General features: G+C 44.8%; 1 long non-coding RNA gene across 2 annotated transcripts; it reads left to right on the top strand.

The window, feature by feature from the left end:
• Positions 1–1,969: 1,969 nt before the first annotated feature.
• LOC149124812 (uncharacterized) lies at positions 1,970–22,368 on the top strand. 2 transcript variants are annotated; one of them, XR_016211548.1, is made up of 4 exons: positions 1,970–2,181; positions 14,845–15,010; positions 21,217–21,423; positions 21,734–22,368. It is a non-coding gene; the product is annotated as an uncharacterized LOC149124812 (long non-coding RNA). The 2 variants fall into 2 exon arrangements; XR_016211549.1 differs by lacking the exon at positions 21,217–21,423 and having other exon boundaries at positions 1,980–2,181.
• Positions 22,369–22,584: the final 216 nt, after the last annotated feature.

Consider the following 22,584-nt stretch of genomic DNA (forward strand, 5'->3'; position numbering starts at 1 on the left):
CTCCACAGATAGAGTGCTGTCTGGAGAGACTTTCCAGTCCTGATTTCCGCATCAGTCTCTCCTGGTCTTTTGTCTGCTTCCTTGGATACTATCAGTGTCTTTTTGCTGGCTTCACTGTTGTACTCTGAGCTCTGGATGGTCTCTCTCGGGGCCTTGTTCCCTGTGCTCTACTCTTTCTGCTATTACTGCTTTTAAATACGAGGAAACTGAAGCACAGAGCTGTTCAGTGATTTGTGCAAGGTCACTGGGCAGCAGAGGCAGGATTCAAACCCAGGCACTGAAGTTGTCCTATGTCAAACTCGCCCTCCACTGAAGCCAGAATTTGCTCCAACACGATCCACTTCGTGTGTCTGGGGGTATTTACTTTTCTTTTGGGACATTGGCTGTTTTATATAAAAACAGAAGTTACCCATTACTTTGTCAGTTATAACCCAGGTACAGCTAAGAGGAGAGCTGTAAGAGCTCTTAGATTCCTTCTATATACCTGTGATTTGGGGTCCACATTTTTTAGTTTTAGGTGATAGTTACCCCAGGGTCAGCCCAAATGTGAACTCCCAAAATCTTCAAATGTTTTTTATTTGCTAACATTTCCCAAAAGCTTTCTGCCCTGAGAACTGCTATGTGTAACAGCAAATTCCATCTCAAAGGGGCTGCTTGCAGTTTGAAAAATAGTTGGCCTCTCTCTTGCACCTGTGCCAAGCTTAGCGTATTTATTTAGGAGAGGAAAACTTCAAAGAGGACTGGTGATTTGAACCGAGTCTTGACAAAATGGAAAGAGTTTTGAGTATTGAAAACAGGAGGGTTCACTTATCCAGTTCCAGACTGTGAGATGTAGAGACACGACAAGCCTGTTTGCCATTTCGCTTAACAATTGAGAGACTAATCTGTGTACGCCTGCCTGTCTCAAAGGTAGCACACCATACGCTTCCTGTGGGTCCTCTTTCATGTAGCGTCACCCAGATACATTTCTGCTGCTTCCTTTCACTCTGTGACTGCTTCTTCACTCTATCTTTAGGAAGAGATTTGTTGATAAGGGACTCGTTATCATTATTGATTACACTTTGCCATCTCAGTCTGATGTCAGTGAATATCTTGCTCATTTTAATCTGTCTCAAGTCATGTTTTATGTTTGCCATGTTTTAATTGGCCCCTGGATTATGTTTGCCTGATACTGATACCAACATTGAGGGTTCTCTTGGGGCATTTTGTGACTGTCACAGAAATGTGTTTAGAAATATATGAATGGGCCTTTAGGATAAGCCTCAAGACCTGCAGACAACTCGACAACAACTCCCCGTGGTGGCTGCCTTGAAACTGGATCCATAAACTAAAGCACAGAATACATTTCTACAGTAAAATCTTTAATCCACTTCCATGCTTTAACTCAGAGGTGATGTTTTTCACACCTAAATCACGACTATTTTTCTCTGTAGTGAGGCCCTATTGTTCTACCAGCCTCTACAAGTGCCAATGTCCTTACATTTTTGGTTGTGAGAAGTTAATATTTGTCTGATTTTCTTTTTCCTTTTTTTTTTTTTTTGACAGGCAGAGTGGACACTGAGAGAGAGACAGGTCTTCCTTTGCCGTTGGTTCACCCTCCAATGGCCGCTGCGGCCGGTGCACTGCGCTGATCCAAAGGCAGGAGCCAGGTGCTTCTCCTGGTCTCCCATGGGGTGCAGGGCCCAAGCACTTGGGCCATCCTCCACTGCACTCCCTGGCCACAGCAGAGAGCTGGCCTGGAAGAGGGGCAACCGGGACAGAATCCGGTGCCCCGACCGGGACTAGAATCCGGTGTGCTGGTGCCGCAAGGCAGAGAATTAGCCTAGTGAGCCATGGCCCCGGCCTGATTTGCGAAGTCAGTTAAAGTTTAGGTGTCAACAGACGAGTAGCTAGCGTAACAGCCTGGTTATGTGCACCTGAAAGTTCTTAGGCAAACGAGATGTTAGCAGCCAAACAGCTGAAGCAAATGCCAAGAAGACTGTAATCTCATGGTTTTCAGCCAATGAGGAACTAGGGGAGGGGCCTGCGTGCTGGGAAATAAGTAGCCTGGTGTAACCCCCCTGGCTGTGCGGCCCACCAGGCACCCCGGCTTGCTAGATGACTCACAGAGCCCCACTTTTGCTGCAGTACCTGGGTCCCAGTCCGTCCTTCGAGTGGACGGGTGAGACTGTTTCTCACATGGTGAGTTCAAAGTTTTACCCTGTGCTATGAATCTGATGCTGTTCTTGGTAGTATTTTATTATTTATTTATTTGACAGGTAAACAGACAGTGAGAGAGACACAGAGAGAAAGGTCTTCCTTCCGTTGGTTCACTCTCCAAATGGCTGCAACAGCTGGAGCTGCACCGATCCAAGGCCAGGAGCCAGGTGCTTCTCCTGGTCTCCCATGTGGGTGCAGGGCCCAAGCACTTGGCCCATCCTCCACTGCTATCCTAGGCCACAGCAGAGAGCTGGCCTGGAAGAGGAGCAACCGGGACTAGAACTTGGCGCCCATATGGGATGCTGGCACTGCAGGTGGAGGATTAACCTAGTGCACCACGGTGCTGGCCCCAGTAGTATTTTATTTTGAAATGACTCACACTTAAATGTTTCAAGAACAAGAAATTACTGTGTATTTCTCACCCGAATTCTCCAGTTGTTATCCTGAGTTTGTTCAACCTATGGTCAATGACATGACCATTTTCTGTTGTCTAAATTCTTGGGGAGTTCACTACCTTCGTAGAGTATGAGATCAAGTGTGTGGGGCCAGTTGGGCTGCTAATGAGGGGAGCATTTAGGAGGAGGTGGGAATAGAATTAGAGGGACGGGGTGAAGTGAAGGGCTTAGCAGGGGAATTACAGGAAGCTTCGTAGTGCTGTCTCAGATACGCTTTGTTCCTCCAACGTGGACTCTAGAGATAGAGCTCCAGTGACATGGATTCCTTAAGTACTCTGAAGCCTTATTTCCAAATAAACTTGAGTGAGTGTCCATTTTTCCTCAAAGGTTAGCATCAAACACAGTATTTCTTTGTAGGTGGTTAACAGAGATGCAAAAATAAGTTCAAGTGCAAAGGTTATTAAGGTTATTCCTCCATGGGGATGTTGTCCTTTTCCTGAGGCTGGGTTGAAGACCCCTCTGAGCAGGTTGTTGGGGTTTTCCCATCAGGAGACCCCCAGGACACATGCCAGAGAGTGCCAGCCACGTGGCAGATTGCCAGATCTCTGAGCCACATGCACGGGTCCTGCGGGTGCAGCCCCCGACCTTCCTGCCTGGGTTGGGAGGGAAATGAGTCATGTGATTTGAATTGGCAAAAAAACCATGATTTTCACTCTAAAAGGAATCTTTTATTCTTGAGCTGAAGCCAATTGAAATACCCTGAGCCTGGACCTTTTTATTCAGACAAGAACAATGAGATCAATTTTCCACAGAAAATGAGGGAAAGAGAGCGAGAAGGCAGCTGAGGTAATAGGCTCTAAAGGGCGAAGTCTGAAATTAAATATTACAGCTTAAATGGTCCCGTAACTCAAGCCACCCTTCTCCCCCTTCCCCGGTCTTGCATTAAAGGAATAAAACAGAAAACTCCTCACCGCAAAATGGAAGACGATCTTTTTCTAATAGAGGAAAATTCTCTCTGCAACATGAATTTGAGCTATAGCTATTTGATTTCTATGGAGATAAAGAGGCAGCGAAGGTAGTGCTGTCTGGAAGGGAATGTAAATGTGGTGTTAAAGGGGCAAGGAAGGAAACGTCATGCTTGCTGGCTGATGAGAAGTCGCTGTATTTTATCCTGATTCCACCGAGCTGCAGAAGGGGCACAGGAAGCTTTTTATTTAATTTTTAGGGCAATTAGGGAAAGGAAACCCAGCCTGAGTGACTTTAGACTGCTCATTACCTTCTGGCGGACAGAAGGAGAGCGCATATTTTAAATGTTAAGATCCGATTATTTATAAGCTTCACTTTGAGAGTCAAGGGCATGGGAGGAACCATAACTTGATTAACAGAGGAAAACAGCCTCATGTACACAGCTGGCTTCATCTCTGCATAGGTCAAGACTGCAGAATGGCATTTCCTAGCCACTGCCTGGGAATGACAGATGCTGGGGAATCAATAAGCTCTCCTAACAGCAAACAGCGTTAAGACAGTACTGCCCACCACCCCTGCCGGACCTTCCTCTGATGTTGTGATGGGGAGGAAGTGGTCCTGGAAGACCCTGTCTGTTATGCTCTAGTGACTGTTTTAATTCTGCACCCTCCTAGAGTGAATCACTGATTCCATCAGTAGGGGCTGGAAGCCTCGGGTCTTGGTAATCTCATTATTCTGTCTTACAAGGTGTCTTCGATTGCCCTGTAAAATGAAGGCATCCAGATAGGAGAGAATTCATGGCATTTCATTTTCTGGCACTTGGGGCTGACTACCTCCTTGGTTAGAGGACATGCACTACCCCAAATTTTCTAAAAAACCTTGCTGCATGTCCTGCTCTGAGAGTTGGTGTGGTTTTCTTTGTAGGTTTGTCAGAAGGACTCTATCCATTAACGTCTTTTAGGGAAAAATGATGGAAAGTAAACTATCTAGTTTTCTAAAAATTATTTTCAACATTTATTTGAAAGAGAGGGAGGGATGGATAGATATTGGTCTTATATCTCCTGTTTCACTCCCCAAATGCCTTCAACAGCCCAGACTGAGTGGCAAAGACCCAAATACTTGAGCTATCACCTGCTACCTCCCAAGGTGTGTACCAGCAGGAGTCTGGAATAGAGAAGAATCGCTATGTTCCCAAATTTGTATTTATGAATGCATGAAGTTGGTATACCTTACATAAAAGGTTTCTAGGTTAAAAAGAGTAATAAAAATAATAATAATAGAACAGAAGTGGAACAAGGGCTCAATCAAGTACTCCAGTATGGAATGTGGGCATCCTGATGTCCTCTTAACCAGTGCACTGAAGGCCAGCCCCAATCTCACCTATTTAAACAGCAAAGCGTCTGTGGAATATTCCCTGAGTACAGAGAGAGGAGACTGGGGCTGGTGTTGTGTAGTGGATAAAGCTGCATCCCGTATGGCCACCCGCTTCAGTCTTGGCTGTACTACTTCCAATCCAGTCCCTGCTAATGTGCCTGGGAAAGCAGTGGAAGGTGGCCCGAGTGCTTGGGCCCCTGCACCCATGTGTAGACCTGGAGGAAGCTCTGAGCTCCTGGCTTCAGCCTGGCCCAGCCCTGGGCTGTTGAGGCCATTTGAGGAGTGAACCAGTGGATGGAAGTGCTCATTTTCTCTCCCACTGTCTCTATCTCTCTCTGTAACTCTCCGAATTAAATAATACTATATATTAACAATTTATTTTTTTATTAATGATTTTTATTTAAAAAAAAAAAAGGCAGACCAACCCAGCCCTGAGCAGGGTAGCAACCAAAGCCTGAGGCACCTCCATAGCAGGAGTTGGTCATCCTCTCTGAGTGGGGACATCGGCCTGGCTCTCTGGTTTCAGGCCCCTGGGTCTAATTCCTGCTACCAATTTCTGGAGGAGAAAATCAGATTCGTCCAGCTTCAGTCAGGTGCTCCTTTGAGGATTTATCAGCTATAGATGGGGGCAGAAGAACTCCACGTATTACTTCTCCGGTGATTGCTGTGGGAATTCTTACAGAGGGTAGAAACCTTGTGAGAGAGGAAGCCCCTAAAGAGCTTCTATTATACCCGACCAATCTTTGTGTGTAAGAGAAACAATTTGTTTAAAATCCCAGCAGACTGTAGCCACTCCTGAATCCTAAGGAGGTAGCAGAATTTCTCTTTGGAACAGATGAGCCGTTTGGCTGTGAAAAAAGGTAAGCTTCAGGGAAAGGCTTAGAAAGTGCAGAAACAAGAAAAAGCTAAACTACCTTTATCAATATAAGAATTTGGATATTGTCAGGGATTAAACAGGGAAAGAGGATCCCAGCTGCAATGAGAAAACCAAGAGTTTACATGGAGCATACAGAAGGCATAGGTAGTGGGCTTAGTGAAGGCTATTTATAGCAAGGGCAACTCATATCCTGTTTTAATTTAGTTTGATGGGTACTGCTGCAAATTCTACCTTTCCCTTCTGAGAGCTTAGTAGACATCCAGCTTAGGCCCAGACTTCAGTTTGTTGGCACAGTTATCACAGAACAGTATCCCAAACTGGTTGAAGGAGTTGTTATGGAACCCCCAAACTTGGGTGCACTCACCCAACGTGCAGAAAGCCAATCACGGCCAACTGGGAGAAGGAAGAAAGTCGGTGTTTATTACAAAGCATGGAACAAGGAGCCAGGCAGCCGTTGCTCAGTTCTGGGCTCCCAGGGGAGTTGGGGATCAAGGTTGTTGGAGACTGAAATTGGGGCTGAGAGGTGTGTGTTCAGTTCACGTCCAAGTTCCTGGTTGGTCAGTGGTGCTCGCGACCTGCCTTTGATTGGTTGGTGATGCTGTGATCTTCAGGGAATTTATGATGGCCAGCCAGGTGGGCTTTGGTTGGTCTTGGCATGGGATGGGGGGAGTGTATCATATGGAAGCGTTAGTTAGCCTTCTGCCCCAGAGCTGGGCTTTTTCTGCTTAGACCTGTAATTCCCCTAAACAAACCTCTGCAGGCAATACTGGCTGACAGGGTTTTATGTGTTGGAAAAGCACATTATTAGACCCTTGGTGGACCAGCTATATCACTACCTCACTTCAGTTCATTCCTTTTGATAAAGGATAGGCAAGGATACCTTGGGCTAACGGAGATGGACAAAAGACTGGGTCCTGCTTTATATGACAGGGATTCATGGTCATGGTTGTTCTTCAGTGTCCGCCAGAAATTGCTTCATGGACTCCTACAAATACCAAAGTCAATGGATACCCAAGATCCATATAAAATAGCACAATATTTGCATATCACCTACCTACAGCCTCTTACATACTTTAATTACTTATGATACCAAATACTAAATAAGGGCTGCAGGGTGTACCTACATATTGCTTTGTTAGTGCACATTATTATAGTGCTGGGTAAGGAAAATTCAAGTTTGCCTTTTTGCAACTTCTTAAAAATATTTTTTTGATCACTGGTTGGCAGAGTCTCTGAATACAAAACGTGGGTAAGGAGTTGGTGGTTGAAGTGGTATGAAAGTACAGTGAAGGGGTCTCTGACTCTGTCAGTGGAGATGGCTGTGACATAGGTCTTTGTCTTCCAGGAAAGAAATAATTGCGACATGAGACAGAGTAACAGTAAGCAGAGGTAGCACAGCTTAATTAGGGCATACATCCAACAGGCGGGACAGGCAACCTGTCAGAACAAACTGAAAGTTTCCAGTCGACAGTCAGTCTGGGGTTTCCATGCCATCCACTTCTTCCCACTGTTTCTCCTTTCCCCTACCTCTTCTGGACAAAGGGCTGAGTGAAATTTTCCCAGGCATGCTTCTAAGTCTGCTGCATTCCTTCTGTCTTCTTGTCTTTTCTCTTCTACCCCTTTTGCACATATAGGCTGATAGCTGCCTCCCTGCCTAACAAATCCAACTAACTGGGCTCACAAGAAACTTGAAGCCACAGCCAAGTGGGAGAAATACAAATGCTCCCTTCCCCTTTCTGATCTCGAGAGGCTGGGTGGGACAGAAAATCTTCATGAGGGAGTGGAATGGGGAAACGGGCTAAGAGTTTAGACTGCACTCACTTTTTTTTTTTAGTTCCTTCCCCCTTCCTTTTAAAAAGTAACATACAACAATTGAACATTTATAGAGGGTATGTTGTGATATTTCAGTCCATGTCTACCTTGTATAATGATCAAATCAGAGTGATTAGCATATCTGTCACTTCAAGCATTTATCAGGTCTTCATGAAGAGAGCATTAAAAATTCTCGCTTCCAGCTACTTTAAGAGACACACGACATGACTGTTAAACACAGGCACTCTGGTGTGTGGTAGACTCTCAGAACTTATTCTTGCTGTCTCAGGTTGATGAGCCTCTCCCATCTCCCCTCCGTTCTACTCTTCATCTGAATTTTAAGAGAGAGGGTAAGTCCAACTGAGTTTGGGGACAGAGAATAAGAGCTGTAAACATAAGCTGAAAATACATGAATGTGGCGATGCAGAGGAACTCTTAGTTTGTCCTTGAACCTAACATCAGGATGGCTTCAATGCCATACTTTCTGTGTTAGTGGAGGCCATCTGGTGAGGCTTCAAAATGTAGACTTCTACCAGGAAATTGGTTCATTGTGTACATTTCTTGGGTTGCTGTTTTGATGCTGCCACAATCATTGCTATAGAAGGGAAAGGAGGTGGGGTTCCCATAGGCCTTCTTGCTGCCATCCTAGTGTCTTACACGAACTCGGGGAGGTATAATAGTGACACCTGGCTCAGAAAAAAATGTTTCGCTTTATCAGTCTTCAATTTTTCATTCTTTGGAAGACAGTGATGAGATTGTAGGTGCCATCTTTGAACTGCCGGGACAACCAGGGTAGTTCCCCTGGGGCAACAAGCTCCTTTTATTGATGTCTGCATTTCTTCCCTCCTTCTTCTATCAAGGATACATTGAACACATAGAAGGCGTTAAAGGGATGTTAGGCCACGAGTGCATAGAAAGGCAGCCTTCTAGATAAGGTATTAACATCCTGAGATAAATGCCACTAGAAGACTATAAAAAGTGCTAAAGGGAAACAGAACACCTAGGTAAAATAGTTATTTCTGAAATTGGGACAGGAAAAGATGTAGGAGGAAGAGAATTTTGTCTATAAATCTTTCCACTTATAAGAAATTGTATCCCTGTTTTTTTTGTTTTTTTTTTTTTTTTTTTTTTTTTTTTTTTTTTTTTTACAGCTTCTAATCCTGTAGATCTTTCTCTTTAAAGCATCCTTTTTTTTTTTTTTTTTTTTTTTTAAATACGAATCTCATTTTAGGTGGTTTATTGTTTTACAATTTTCCCCAATATTAGGCTTTAGTGGAAGCCTTGGCCACTAGGGATGACATTGCCTGTATAGTTTTGAGTTCCAGATGAACCTTTGAAATAGAATTTGTGTTAGTCTGAAATTGTGTGAATTCCTAGTCATTAAGATAAGTTTCAAGAACAGGCTTATATAAGTGTAAGTGTAGTTATGAGAATAATATTGCTTCACTGTTAACTTGAAAAGCCCACAACACCAAATTCAGACCATCTTGCTCCTGGTTACCTGCATACCTTCTATTACCTTAGACTGCAGAAGTGTGACCTTGTTGAGTAATGCATTTAACATGAGTTTCAGTCTACCCATTTTTCTCCCTGAACTGGTGAATTGCCCGAGGGTAATCACATATCTGTTGATATTTGGTTCAGAGCTCAATGCAAACAGTAAATGCTACATTGTTGTTTTACAGTAGTTTTGTAGCGAGAAAGTAGCTTGATTGAAGCTATTTCTAGTAGAGGCTGGGTGTGCTGCACACAGCCCACATGTTGATGTGTGAGTCACGTTCCCCTACCTACCGGGAGTGTTGGTGGCCTAGGGCTCCAGCTGAGTCCGTCCCTGAGAACTGCATTGTTCCAGACTGCACCTGCTCCCTGTGTGATAGCTGCTCTGTGTGCAGGTAGAGATGTTTGGCTACTTAATTTAGGATAACTCTGAAGGGCTATCGGTAGCAGAAAACAATATCCATTCTGGAATAGCTGCTGGCGTGATACTGGGCATTGTGGTGGCACAGTGTCTCAACCTGTGTCGGAGGTGCCCACTACGGGCTGGGTTTGGTCAGACCGACCAAGTCACTGCTGGACAGGATAACAACACTTAGTCAAAACTAGGAGTGCTACATCTAAGATCAGGCATGAGTAGGTCCAGAAGGCACCAATAGGGTGAGGACCTCATGTCGGCCACCACTCTTGGAATGGTGTTAATGCCTCCGCTTGCTTGTACGGCCCTGGTGGAGGAAGACAAAGGCTTACCTTGGCATCAGGATAAAATGGCTTAGTACATGGATGCACGTTAAACAGACGGCTGTTTTGCTGTCACACTGCTTGGGTGTGGCTCTGAAAAGACCGCAGTGAAAGGAAGTCCCCACAGTGGTCAGCACCTGGGTGACGAGCAGTGACTTCTAGTCGACATGTGTGCCTCGATGCACGGGGAATTGTGAATGTTCACTGTTTGCGCAGGGACAAAGAGCTGAGCATGTGGAAGCAGGCTCAGAGTATGCGGACTCTGTCTGTGTTGATGCCCCTGGAAAACATTGTCTGCGGAAGGGATGGCAACAGTGAAGCAGACAGAGTGGCCTGGCAGCTGTGTCCGCCTCTGGCATTTCCAGCTCCCAGGCGGACACACAAGAACAATGACTGGAGAGCGGAGGCTCTGCCTGGGCCTCCGTGCACGGGCCTGCCACCCACAGAGGTTGATCTGGCTACTTGGTGCTGAACGTCCACTGTGACAGCCGGGGAGACCACAGAGCCCTCGCTGGAGCATAATCTGTTTAGGAGACCAGTATACAACGTGGTGTCACGTTGCTTCCACTGAACTCTGTTTTTCCTTCCTATAGAAGGGACAGTTGTTTATCCTAACTGGAAGTGATACATGTTCTAAATATAGTCTTGCTTTTCCTATTTGTAGGACCTCATGGTCTTAAGGCTTATGGGATATTTGATTCTCCAGTACGGCATCCCATGTCCTATCTCCTCAGATCAAAGGATTCACGTAGAGTAAAGACAATGGGCACATGACCGTGGGGTCCAGTTGTCCTTCAGCACACCCCGTGAATGATATTCTGGCTTGATGGAGTGGACCTTTGAAGGCTAGAGTGACACTTTGAACATAAACCCTTTTGAGCACAAGACGCTTTCCCCCAGTGTGTACTTAATGCCACACTCCATTGACTTGTTTGGGACGTACTGTTTACTACAACTCTAAGTGATTCACCTGGATATGTGCTTCCTTTTCCTGCAGTTTTGTGCCCTGAAAAACTTCCATTAAGAGTTACAGAAGGATCAGCCATTGGAGGGTGAACCAACGGCAAAAGGAAGACCTTTCTCTCTGTCTCTCTCTCTCTCACTGTCCACTCTGCCTGTCAGAAATAATAATAATAAAAAAAGAGTTACGGAAGGATTGCACTGAGATGGGTTTTGTGGCACAGCAGAACGGGACACCACTTGGGATGTCTTCGTCTCATATTGGAATGCTGGTTTCTGGTCCTGGCTGCTCCACTTCTGTCCAGCTTGCTACTATGCATTCTGGAGGTCTCAGATGACGGCTGGAGTCCTTGGGCCTGGGTATCCATGTGGGAGTCCCAGATGGAGTCCCTGGCTACTGGCTAAAGCCTGGCATTTTGGGAGTGAACTAGTATATGGAAAATTCATTTTTTCCGTCTCTCTCTCTTTATCTCTGTCATCTCTCTATCTCGCTGTTTTTCAGGTAGATGAAAAAGAAAACCTGCTCTAGGTTAAAACTAACTCCTTTCAGCTATAGCAACCACTTGGTAACTTTGACTTCCTGTGTTGAGACTGGTGGACAAGAGAGGTCATCACATTGCAGAGAAGTTAACCTGGACCATTGAGATGACGTAGAGTGGCTGTTACATGACAGCAGTAGGGAAGAACAAGTTGTACATTCAGATGGTCCATTGGGGGCGTCTCCTGATACTCCCCTGCTCCACTTCAAGAGTATAGTGCAGCAAGTGTGGACCTGAAAAACCGCTGCTCTCTGGGGTCCCCAGCTCCTCAGGGATGAGGCTTGGCATTGCCTCAAGTGGAAGGCCTTTGGGACTACAGAGTTATGGGATGAGAAGTAGATGGAGAGGCAGATGAGTACCACCTGCGTTTCAACACCAGTTGTGGTGTTTGCTGAAGTTTGTTCTCTTGGAAGTTTCCCCAGGAAGAAAGACCAGCTCCAGTTCTGAAGGAGTTTATCCCAAGTGAGGTGGACCTTCTGTATGAAACAAGTAGATGTTGCTGGCACAGAGGGTGGACTCTGGGGTGAACTTCGCTGGATGCTGATGTGTATCTAAGACAGGCACTTGCTCCTGTGGCTGAGAGTTCACAGCTGAACTGCTCTTTGGGCTTTCTCCTGGCCATTGGGAACTGTCTCACTCAAGTGGCTGCCTCTGTGTGTCGAAGGCTTTGCCTAATGACTGCTCCATGTGGGACCTCCTTTGATTCAGAATCCCAGGCTTCAGTACAATTGCTTCAGTTCACACTGTCTCTCAAGGATCATCTTGGCTGCAGAGCGCCTCACGGGATGGGCTGAAGCCTCTGATTATAACTGAATTGTAGTTAAAACTCTCACTCTGCCCAGTCCCGCTTGCCTCCCTTTAAGAGATACTGTTTCCAAAGCATTCTCCAGTAGACCTGCACAGAAATTCCTGTTAGGTAAGATGTTCGCTGGGAACCTGCCCCTGATCTCTAACAACGTCGAGTGCACTCAGCTCAAACTCAGCAAGGGTGAACTCTCCCGTTGGAGGAAGCCAAGGAATCCTAGCGAAGCTGGACCCTGTGGAGCCGGGTGCCTGAAAGCAGGGGCTTCAATCGCTGTTGCAGGGTTTGCATGAACATGAATTAACTGTGCTGTTAGAACCAGCTCTTCTCTGCTTCTTCCACTTGACAAATTCTTCACATACTCCTAGAGCAAATGATGTATAGATGGTCTGATTGGTTCAGCTGGTCTTCATGTGCCACAGCAGTGTCCAGCATGACGTGAAATGGTTGCTGAGTTCCCTTAGGTCAACCCAGCTATGGAGGACACTGAGACTGTTCAGTACATTTCTCAACAACAAGAGTGAACCTTCTTCCTCTCATTCAGGTAGCAGACACTGAGGCCGGCACTGTGGTGTAGCAGGTACAGCCGCCACCTGCATTGCCAGCATCCCATATGGGCCCCAGTTGGAGCCCCAGCTGCTCCACTTCCGATCCAGCTCTCTGCTATGGCCTGGGAAAGCAGTAGAAGATGGCCCAAGTGCTTGGGCCCCTGCACCCTTGTGGGAGACCTGGAAGAAGCTCCTGGCTCCTGGCTTTGGATCGGCACAGCTGTGGCCCTTGTGGCCATTTGGAGAGTGAACCAGCAGATGGAAGACCTCCCTCTCTGCCTCTGCCTCTCTGTAACTCTGCCTTTCAAATAAATCTTTACTTTATATACAGAAGATTGATTTAGTATATATTAAGATAATTGAAAATGAATCTTGATGTGAATGGAATGGGAGAGGGAGTGGGAGATGGGAGGGGTGCGAGTGGGAGGGAAGTTATGGGGGAGGGAAGCCATTGTAATCCATAAACTGTACTTCAGAAATTTATATTTACTAAATAAAAGTTAAAATAAAGTAAGACATTTGTGTTTTTCGTTTACTTTTTTGTTTTTCTTCCTGAAAGTTCATTTTTATTCCTAGTGTCCTTTCTTTACTATCAGATTTTTCTTGGGTTAAAAATTCTTGTTTGAATATCAACTCAACTACTTAAGCGTGATGTTTCTTGTATTAAAATGGGTGTAAATGTAACCAGTTAGTGTTGTGATGAATAAATAAATAGCAGAACAGACTGAGCGCAGAGCCTGGCATGCGACAAGCCCGCAACAAACCACAGGGGTGATGGGTCATTGTAGATTTCATTCTCATTACTTGCCTCCTTCAGTCTGGGAAACTTTTGTTCATTTTAATTATATTTGAGTGTAAACCTTTGACACCTCTTTCAAGGAGAGAGATTTGTTTTGGAAACTGTGAGCCATTTTTTTCCAACTCTATGGTCTTAGGTCTGTAGTCAATGCTTTTCAATTTCTAGGGGTTAAATGAGGACACCAAAATATTGTTAGCATGGAATATAGTTCCAAACCTTTTGGTTCTGTTTGGTTGAGTGCTTTATGATCCCTTTTATTTGTTATCTCCCACACAGCCTTATGAGGTACACGGCTATTTTTTATTTTTATTCTCCATGGGTGATTTTTAATTAGCTTGACTGAGTTCATGCAACTTCAAGAAGGTCAGTGGCAGTGCTCATGTTCACTTCCTTCAAATCCTGGAATTCCGTCTTTTGAGCCTTGCTATTTCTGTCTCCTCCCTGCTCCTTTTATTAAAGATTTATTGTTTACTTATTTGAAAGGCAGAGTTAGAGAAAGACTCTTCCATCGGCTGGTTCACTCCCCAAATGGCCACAAACCGGGAACCTGGAGCCTCTTCCAGGTCTCCCGTGTGGGTGCCGGAGCCCAGGCACCTGGGTCATCCTCCGCTGCCTTCCCAGGTTCATCAACAGGGAGCTGGATGGGAAATGGAGCAGCTTAACCCGCTGTGCCACAGCGCCAGCCCCTGTTTATCATGATGTCTGTTTTTGATACGGTTATAGATGTAAGCTGTTGTTCAAAAGGAAAAAGCAAAGGAATCTGTATGACTTTTTAGTGAAAGGGTCTTGCTTGATTTAACTTCTATCAGCTCAGTGTTAAATGACATTGATTTGAGTTTTTGCTTATGGATGCCACTTTTTTTTTTGACAGGCAGAGTGGACAGTGAGAGAGAGAGACAGAGAGAAAGGTCTTCCTTTGCCATTGGTTCACCCTCCAATGGCTGCCATGGCTGGCGCGCTGCGGCTGGCGCACCGCGCTGATCTGAAGGCAGGAGCCAGGTGCTTCTTCTGGTCTCCCATGGGGTGCAGGGCCCAAGCACTTGGGCCATCCTCCACTGCACTCCCTGGCCACAGCAGAGAGCTGGCCTGGAAGAGGTGCAACCGGGACTAGAACCCTGTGTGCTGGCGCTGCAAGTCGGAGGATTAGCCTAGTGAGCCGCGGCACCGGCCTGGATGCCACTTTGTTGAGTTTTTACAACTGCTTCATCTTTTTTCCTTTACAAAGTCATTAAATGTTAGAATACTCACATGATTTTAATATTGAATATTTTGTCTTATGAATTAATCTCTCACTGAAGAGTTATGTAATCTCCTTTCTGGGATTTTTTTTTCTTTCAGTACCGTGTTAGGATCTGCACTGTTATCTTCTACTGCAGGAGATGAGAGAATTACAGAAGAAGTGCGTCCGGTGATGATGCTAATGGTGTTTAACACTGCTATCCAATTCTGAGCCTTAACATGAACACTTGGCTCTTCAGAGACCAGAAGGGATTTTATCACAGAGGTATTTAGCAGTGCGAGGCAAGCCTTTGAAAGTCAGAGTTTCATGAAAGGCAACAGTTATTTTTTTTGAATTTTTATTTATGAATGCATTTTTACATTGATACAACTTTAGGAATATAGTGGTTCTTTTCCCCCATTACCCACCCCCTCCCCAGCTCGCATCCCACCTCCCTCTCCCTCTCCCATCTCCTTCATTATGGTTCATTTTTAGTATGACTTTATATACAGAGGACCAACTCCATGCTAATCATAGACTTCAACAATTTGCACCCATGCACACATACAACATATGGAGTTAAGTCTGGGGAGAGATCTTGCAGTTGATTCTCATATTACAATTCATTAGGGATAGAGGTCCTCCATGGGGAGCAAGTGCACAGTGACTACTGTTGTTCCTTTAACAATTAACACTTTTTATGATGTCAGTGATCACCTGAGGCTCTTGCCATGGGCTGCCAAGGTAAAGGAAGCCTTTTGTGACCATAGACTCTGTTGGTATTTGGACATGGCCATAAGCAAAGTGGAAGTTCTCTCTTCCCTGCATAGAAGAGTACATCCTCTTTTGATGACCCTTTCTTTCCTCTGAAGTCTCAGAGATCCTCCGTGTAGGATATTTTTTTTTTTCCCACAGAGTCTTGGCTTTCCATGCCTGAAATGCTCTTGCAGGACTTTCAGCCCAACCAGGAAGCCTTAAGGGTTGATTCTGAGGTCAGAGTGCTATTTACTGTGAATGTTATTCTAGGAGTCTGCTGTGTGGACTGCTTCCCATGTTGGTCTGTCTTTCCTTCCTTTTTAATTTTATTATTTTTACCAGGTACTTGATGTTATTTATATCATCCCTTTTAAACTTAGACCAATCTAACTGTTAAGGCAGCAATTCTTGTCTCACCCCTTTCTGCATCTGAGTCTTGAGACACAGAGCAACCACTTTCAACTATTTGAACTGAATATTTATAAATACAAGTGAACGTTATTTCTTGATTATGTTCATTTCTAAACATTATCTAATGAAGTGGACTGAATCATCTTTTCAAAGGTGCATGAGTTATCTTTTTCCGTGTAGCAAAATATCCTAAAACTTAGACTTAATATAGCAATCATTTTTTTTTTTTTTTTTTTACAATTTCTGTATGTAAGGAATAGGCATCCAGCTTAGCTGGATACCCGTAGTCCAAGGGTTCCCAAGAAGTTGAGGTCCAGATTTGGGTGCTGTGATTCCATCTGAAGGCTAATCTAGGAGAGGAAACAGTCCCAGCCTCACTCAGGTGGTTTTGGAAAAAGCAAGTCCCTTGCAGGCTGGTCACCTGAGATGCTTGCTTCTTTGCTGGCTATTGGCTGGAGACCTCCCTTTATTTCATCTTCTCCTCCTTAGAAAATCAGTTATGCTTTTTCAATTTTTTAAGGTGAACAAATTTGAAATATTTCATATACACAGATTTAGGAACATAGCTTGTTAATTTCTGTATGAAAGCCGTTCTGACTGGGTTGAGGTGAAACCTCATTGTGGTTTTGATTTGCATTTTCCTGAGAGCTAGTGATCCTGAACATGTTGAAGTCTTCCATTACTATTGTATTGAAGTCTGTGTCTGCCTTTACTTCTATTAACAATGTCTTAAATAGCCAGTTGCCCTGGCATTGGGTACATATATACATTTATTATAGTCACATATTCCTTTTGAATTGATCCCTTAATAATTACATAATGCCCTTTTTTCTCTTAATGATTCTTGTATTAAAGTCTATTTTATCTGATAATAGGATGGCTAAGCCTGCTTGTTTTTGTTTTTTATTAGCATAAACCATCTTTTTCTGAGCTTTCACTTCAGTCTGTGTGTATCTTTGTTTTTGAGGTGTGTATCTTGTATCCAGCAAATACATGGATCTTGTCTTCAAATCCACTTAGCCAGAATTTAGTCCATATAATTTCAAGGTTACTATAGACAAGTAAGGACTTGGCCCTGCCGTTTTTGCATAAAAATTCCTATTGGTTGCTTTGGATTTCCTTTGTACTTCGTGATTTTCTGCCTTCACTTTATCTCATAGTGATTGCTATGTTTCTGTGTGTAGCATATCTTTAAGCAGCATTTGTAATCCTGGACAAGTGGTGTCCAAGCAAATTTCCATTTGTTCTGGAAGGTCTTTATTTCACGTTCATTCATAAATGAGAGCTTGGGAGGGTACAGTCTGCTGGGTTCACTTTTTTTTTTTAATCTCGGACTACCTCTCCATTCTCTTCTAGCCTTTAGGGTATCTGATGGGAAGTCATCTGTGAGGCTAATAATAGATCCTCTGAAAGTCATCGGGCATTTCTCTTGTGCACACTTCAGTTTTTTTTTTTTTCTTTTTTATGTTTTATTGTTGAAAGTTTGACCACAATGTATCGTGGTGAAGATCTTTTCTGGCCATGTGTATTAAAAGTTCTACGTGCTTCCTGTACTTGGATGTCCTTTTCTTTCTCCAAATCAGAGAAAGTTTATACTGAATAGGCCTTCTAATCAATTTCTTCTCCCACACCTTCAGGAATTCCTAAGACTTGTATGTTGCGTCACTTGATAGTATCCCATAAATCTCTAACACTGGTTTTAATTTTTCTAATTCTACTTTTTGGCTTGACTGATACTTTCAAAGATTTGTCTTCTATTTTGGATGTTATTTCTTCTGCCTCACAAAGTCTTTTGTTTAGGCTTTCCACTGTATTTTTTATTTGACATATTGAATTCTTAATTTCTAATAATTCAGTTTGATTTCTCTTGAAAAATAATACTGCAGAATGTTTCTTCTGTGTCAAGCATGGATTTCTTTAGCTCCTGAATGTTCTTCTCATTGCTTGCATAAACTTCTGATCATTCTTGAGTTCCTCTCCAGGCATTTCATCAATCTCTTCATTTCTCTCTCTCTCTCTCTCTCTCTTTTTTTTTTTTTTTTTTTGACAGGCAGAGTGGACAGTGAGAGAGAGAGAGACAGAGAGAAAGGTCTTCCTTTTTGCCATTAGTTCACCCTCCAATGGCCGCTCTGGCCGGCGCACCGCGCTGATCTGCAGCCAGGAGCCAGGTGCTTCTCCTGGTCTCCCATGGGGTGCAGGGCCCAAGCACTTGGGCCATCCTCCACTGCCCTCCCGGGCCACAGCAGAGAGCTGGCCTGGAAGAGGGGCAACCGGGACAGAATCCGGCACCCGGACCGGGACTAGAACCCGGTGTGCCGGCGCCGCAGGTGGAGGATTAGCCTAGTGAGCCGCGGCGCCGGCCTCAATCTATTCATCTTGACGTTTAATATTAAAGTCTTGTTGTGTTTCTCTGGGAGAGTCATGTTGTCCTCCTTTTTTTTTCTTGAATTTCTGTATTTGATTCTAGACAAGTCCTTGTTGGGTTTCTCCTCTGATGGGTTTGATCTCTGAACTGTGCCCTTGTGTCGTGGTAGAATGTCTGCCGTTCCTGTGAATATGCCGAGGAGTGTGGTGGGTGAGCAGGGAGCTCTGGCCAGTGCTCCAAGGTGGTGCAAGAATCCGGGGTGACTCGCAGATCTGGTGTTGTAGATCTCTACTGTCAGCAGTTGAGGCGGGATGTCACACCTGTTTGTGTAATCACAACCTCACTTCCTGTCTTCCAAGGTTATCAGTGACCAGGGTTAGCCCACAGTGGGTTAACCCCTCTTCCCCCCATCCATGCTGGCTCATGAACTGCATGGAGGATCTGTGTGGGCACAACAGAGGAATTCTCGGCACTGACCTGCCCCGGTTCAGGCAGCTCTGAACGTCTGACTCCAGACACAGTGATCACCCAGAGACCCAGCTGCACCCGGCACCCTATCATGCAGTCACAGAATTCCCACTGTTGCAGCACACGAGACTCCCACTGTCATGGGGGGCAGATGGTGCGGTTGGACCCCGCAGGCTTGCTCCATCCACAGGAAAACAGAGGCATTTATGAGCCAGCTCCCATGGGGACTCCACCTTGGCAGTTTGAGCCCCAGAACCTGTGATCCGTTGAGAGGCTGGGGGCCCCTCAGAGTCCACCTGGACGCCCAGCTCCCTGTCGGCCCTCCCAGCCACACTCAGTCTGTGGAGAATGCAGCTTTTTGCCTCTGTTACAATCCCCTGGTCACAGGCATGCATGAGAGTGCTGCAGCATCTAATGCTGTCAAAACAGTGCCTTCTCCCCTGCTGGTTATTGGGCAGCCTTGCGGGGGGTTTGAAGAGAAAGAAACCTGCTTTCCCTCTGCTCATTGGGAGGGTGCCCTTCCCCATCTAGGGCTCCAGGCCAGACTCACAATCAGTGTGGTTTGCAAGGCTGTCCCGCAGGCAGCGTCCCCAGTGGCATGGGCTGCTGCAGTCCGCTCTCAGCTTGCTCTCCAGAGCTGGCGTCTCCTCCAGCTCCTGGCTGTGTCCACACTCGTGCTGCATACCTGCACCTTCTCTGCTGTTCCCTGGTGTCCCTCTTCCTCCTGTGGGACTCACACAGCAAACGTCGCTCCCGCTCTCCCCAGGGAACGCATTTCATCTTTTTCCTGCTACTTCCCCCTGTTCGAAAGCATCATGTGTTTTCCCAACTCATCCATCCTGGAATCCTCCCAGTTCTTCCTCCGTTCCTGAAAATGGGAGTCTTCCCGGGCGACTACTCAAAACACAGATGATTTCTCTGTGAGTGAGTGAGGGAGAGGGCATGGAAGTTGGAGTCTCAGTTTTTAGTTTTTTTCCAACTTAATGTCATCTCATATGTTCTGCCATGTTCTGTTAGAATCCAGCAAGTCCAGTCTACCTGCAGGCAGGAAGGGTGAAGCACGAGTTCCAATCATTAGACAGGGATGGTTGGGAACTGTCTTAGAGTCGCCATCTGTGCTTCACCCTCTAAATCCCAGTAAGTCAAGTCCACTCAACGTGGAAACACATGAATCTCCACCCAATGTGGTTTGGGTATTAGTTGATTTCTCCCAAAGTTCTGTGTGTTAAAGGCTTGGTTCCTGCATTGGCCTTATTGGGCGTTTGTGGAACCTGTGGGAAGTAGGACCCGGTGAGCAGTCCTTAGATCCTAGAGGGTGTGACCTCAGAAGGAGTTCTTGCAAGAGGGTTTGCAGAAAAGCCTGAGTTGACGCCCAGCCACTCTCTTTGCTTCCTGTATCACCATGTGCTGCTTCTTCCACACACATTTCACCACTTGCAATGTGTCCCTGGCCAGAGAGAAAGGTTGCCCCAGGTCATCTGGACTTGAAGCCTCCAAAGGATGAGCTAAATAAGCTTCTGTCTTCTTCACAAGGAGCCTGTGTAAGCATTTCATTGTATTAATGAAAAGATGACTAATAGGTCTTCCAGAGGTTCCTCTCACTACAGCGCCAGCTCAAGGTCCAGAATCTCAAGTCGGGTCCGGATGTGGATGTAATTCATCAGGTGTCGTTCTTTACTCACAGCATCTATCCCGTTGTTCTGTACCTGTGCAACTAAAGAGACAAATTGTCTGCCTCTCACCCTCTGCATCAAACATACAGCATGGAAAAAGACATAAACTATCTGTTACTAGTGTGTTTAAAAAGGGGAATTAGACGTGAGCTATTGCTTGACAGGAATTTGGACATCCAAGTATGCAAATATTTTAAGATTTGACTATTCAAGGCCTGGAATGGTTTTCATAGTTTTGCTTTCTGGGTTCTGGGATCTGCCTCTTAGTCATCTTTCGTTTTTCACGGAAGACCTCATGTGTTTACATTTGATTAGTTTTCTCTTCTTGCCAAGGATTTTGACCTTGTTTGAAATGCTGTTTATATCATTGCTTCTTCCCTTATCTCCTAATTCCTCATGTCACTAGCTCCTTATCCGAAGTCTAAGCTAATTTGTTTGATAAACTTCAGGCCACCCTAATCTATTTACAAGAAAGGTTGGGGAAATACTTAGAATCTTCAGTTTCTTGAGTGGGATTTTGAGTCTTTTAAGACTCAGGAGTTTGAGAATTTCCGAATATAGAGAAGAGTTTAGATACTGGCCAGTTAAAAGAGATAAATATTCTTTGTAGTCATCTTTTATGCTTTAAAGTTGCATTTGCTTACATATGCACCTTTGAGATTCATTGTTCTTGACACTGATACTTTGAGAATTTTAAGTCTATAGAGGGGAAACTTAGATCAAAGAGCCACAATCAAGTAAAACAGAAAAATTTAAATTGGATACTTCTTTTTGAAGTTGTTTGTTCTTACCTAACATTTGTCTTTTATATCTTCCAGGGAACTCAGTAGCCAAAGTGAAGGGGACAATTTGGCGATTTGGTCACTGTGTACTCGAGAATTTATCTGGAAACCACTATAACACCCAGCATTGCTATTTAATTAGTGGCATATAATTGACCCTTGGGAACAGATGTCTGATATTCCATTTTAAATGAAAGGCAATTGTATCTATTGGCTAAATGCTCACCAACCATGAAACGATAGGTAGATGCCATTTCTCAATGATCCATCACTGGGAAACTGAAAGTTCAGCTTTTTAAAGTGTTCCTACTAAAAGAAAACTTTAGGATTTTTATAGATCAAATAAGACCAATGTGGAAATTTCTAGTCATTGTTGTTTCCTAACTTCGAGGAGAAAAGAGAGATTCCGGATTACTGTACCTGTTAAGATCTTGCTGTTACACATTTAGTAGTTTTTGTTATACATTTTGCTGGATGGTTCCCTGATTTTCCTGAGACCTCAGGCAAATAAAATATTCTTTTTTTTTTTTTTTTTTTTTTTTTTTTTGGACAGGCGGAGTGGACAGTGAGAGAGGCAGAGAGAAAGGTCTTCCTTTGCTGTTGGTTCACCCTCCAATGGCCACCGCGGCTGGTGCATTGCGCTGATCTGAAACCAGGAGCCAGGTGCTTCTCCTGGTGTCCCATGGGGTGCAGGGCCCAAGCACTTGGGCCATCCTCCACTGCACTCCCTGGCCGCAGCAGAGAACTGGCCTGGAAGAGGGGCAACCGGGACAGAACCCGGCGCCCCGAATGGGACAAGGACCCGGTGTGCCGGTGCCGCAGACAGAGGATTAGCAGCGCTGGCCTCTAATTTCCTTTTGTTCTGACTCTACATGGATTAATGAAAGAATTTCAGGGGCTGACATTGTGGTATAGCAGCTGCTTTTTGGGTCCTGGTTGTTCTACTTCTGATCAAGCCTCCTGCTCAGGTGCCTGGGAAAGCAGGGAAAGATGACCCAAATACTTGGACCACTGAACCCACATGAAAGACTTGGAAGAAGTGCCTGGCTCCTCACCTAGGTCAGTCCGGCCCAGCCTTGCCCACTGCAGCCATTTAGGGAGTAAACTAGTGGACAGAAGATCCTCTCTACCTCTTTTTCTCTTCCTCTGTAACTGCACCTTTCAAATAAATAAAAATCTTTAAAAAAGAATCTCATGGCTTTTAAAGGGTGAATAATATTCCATTGCATTATTTACTACATTTGGTGTATCCATCTCTTGGTGGACAGATTGCTTCCATATTTTAACTATTGGGAATAATGCTGCCATGAAAATGAGTATACAAATATGTTTTGAGACACAGGTGAGTTTTGCTTCAATACTTTGGGTTGATTTCTTGGCAGTAGCTTCTATTAGAATGACACT

The sequence above is a fragment of the Oryctolagus cuniculus genome, chromosome 8 (assembly GCF_051225735.1).
Source record: "Oryctolagus cuniculus isolate XC-2025 breed Fujian yellow rabbit chromosome 8, ASM5122573v1, whole genome shotgun sequence".
Classification (NCBI taxonomy): Eukaryota; Metazoa; Chordata; class Mammalia; order Lagomorpha; family Leporidae; genus Oryctolagus; species Oryctolagus cuniculus.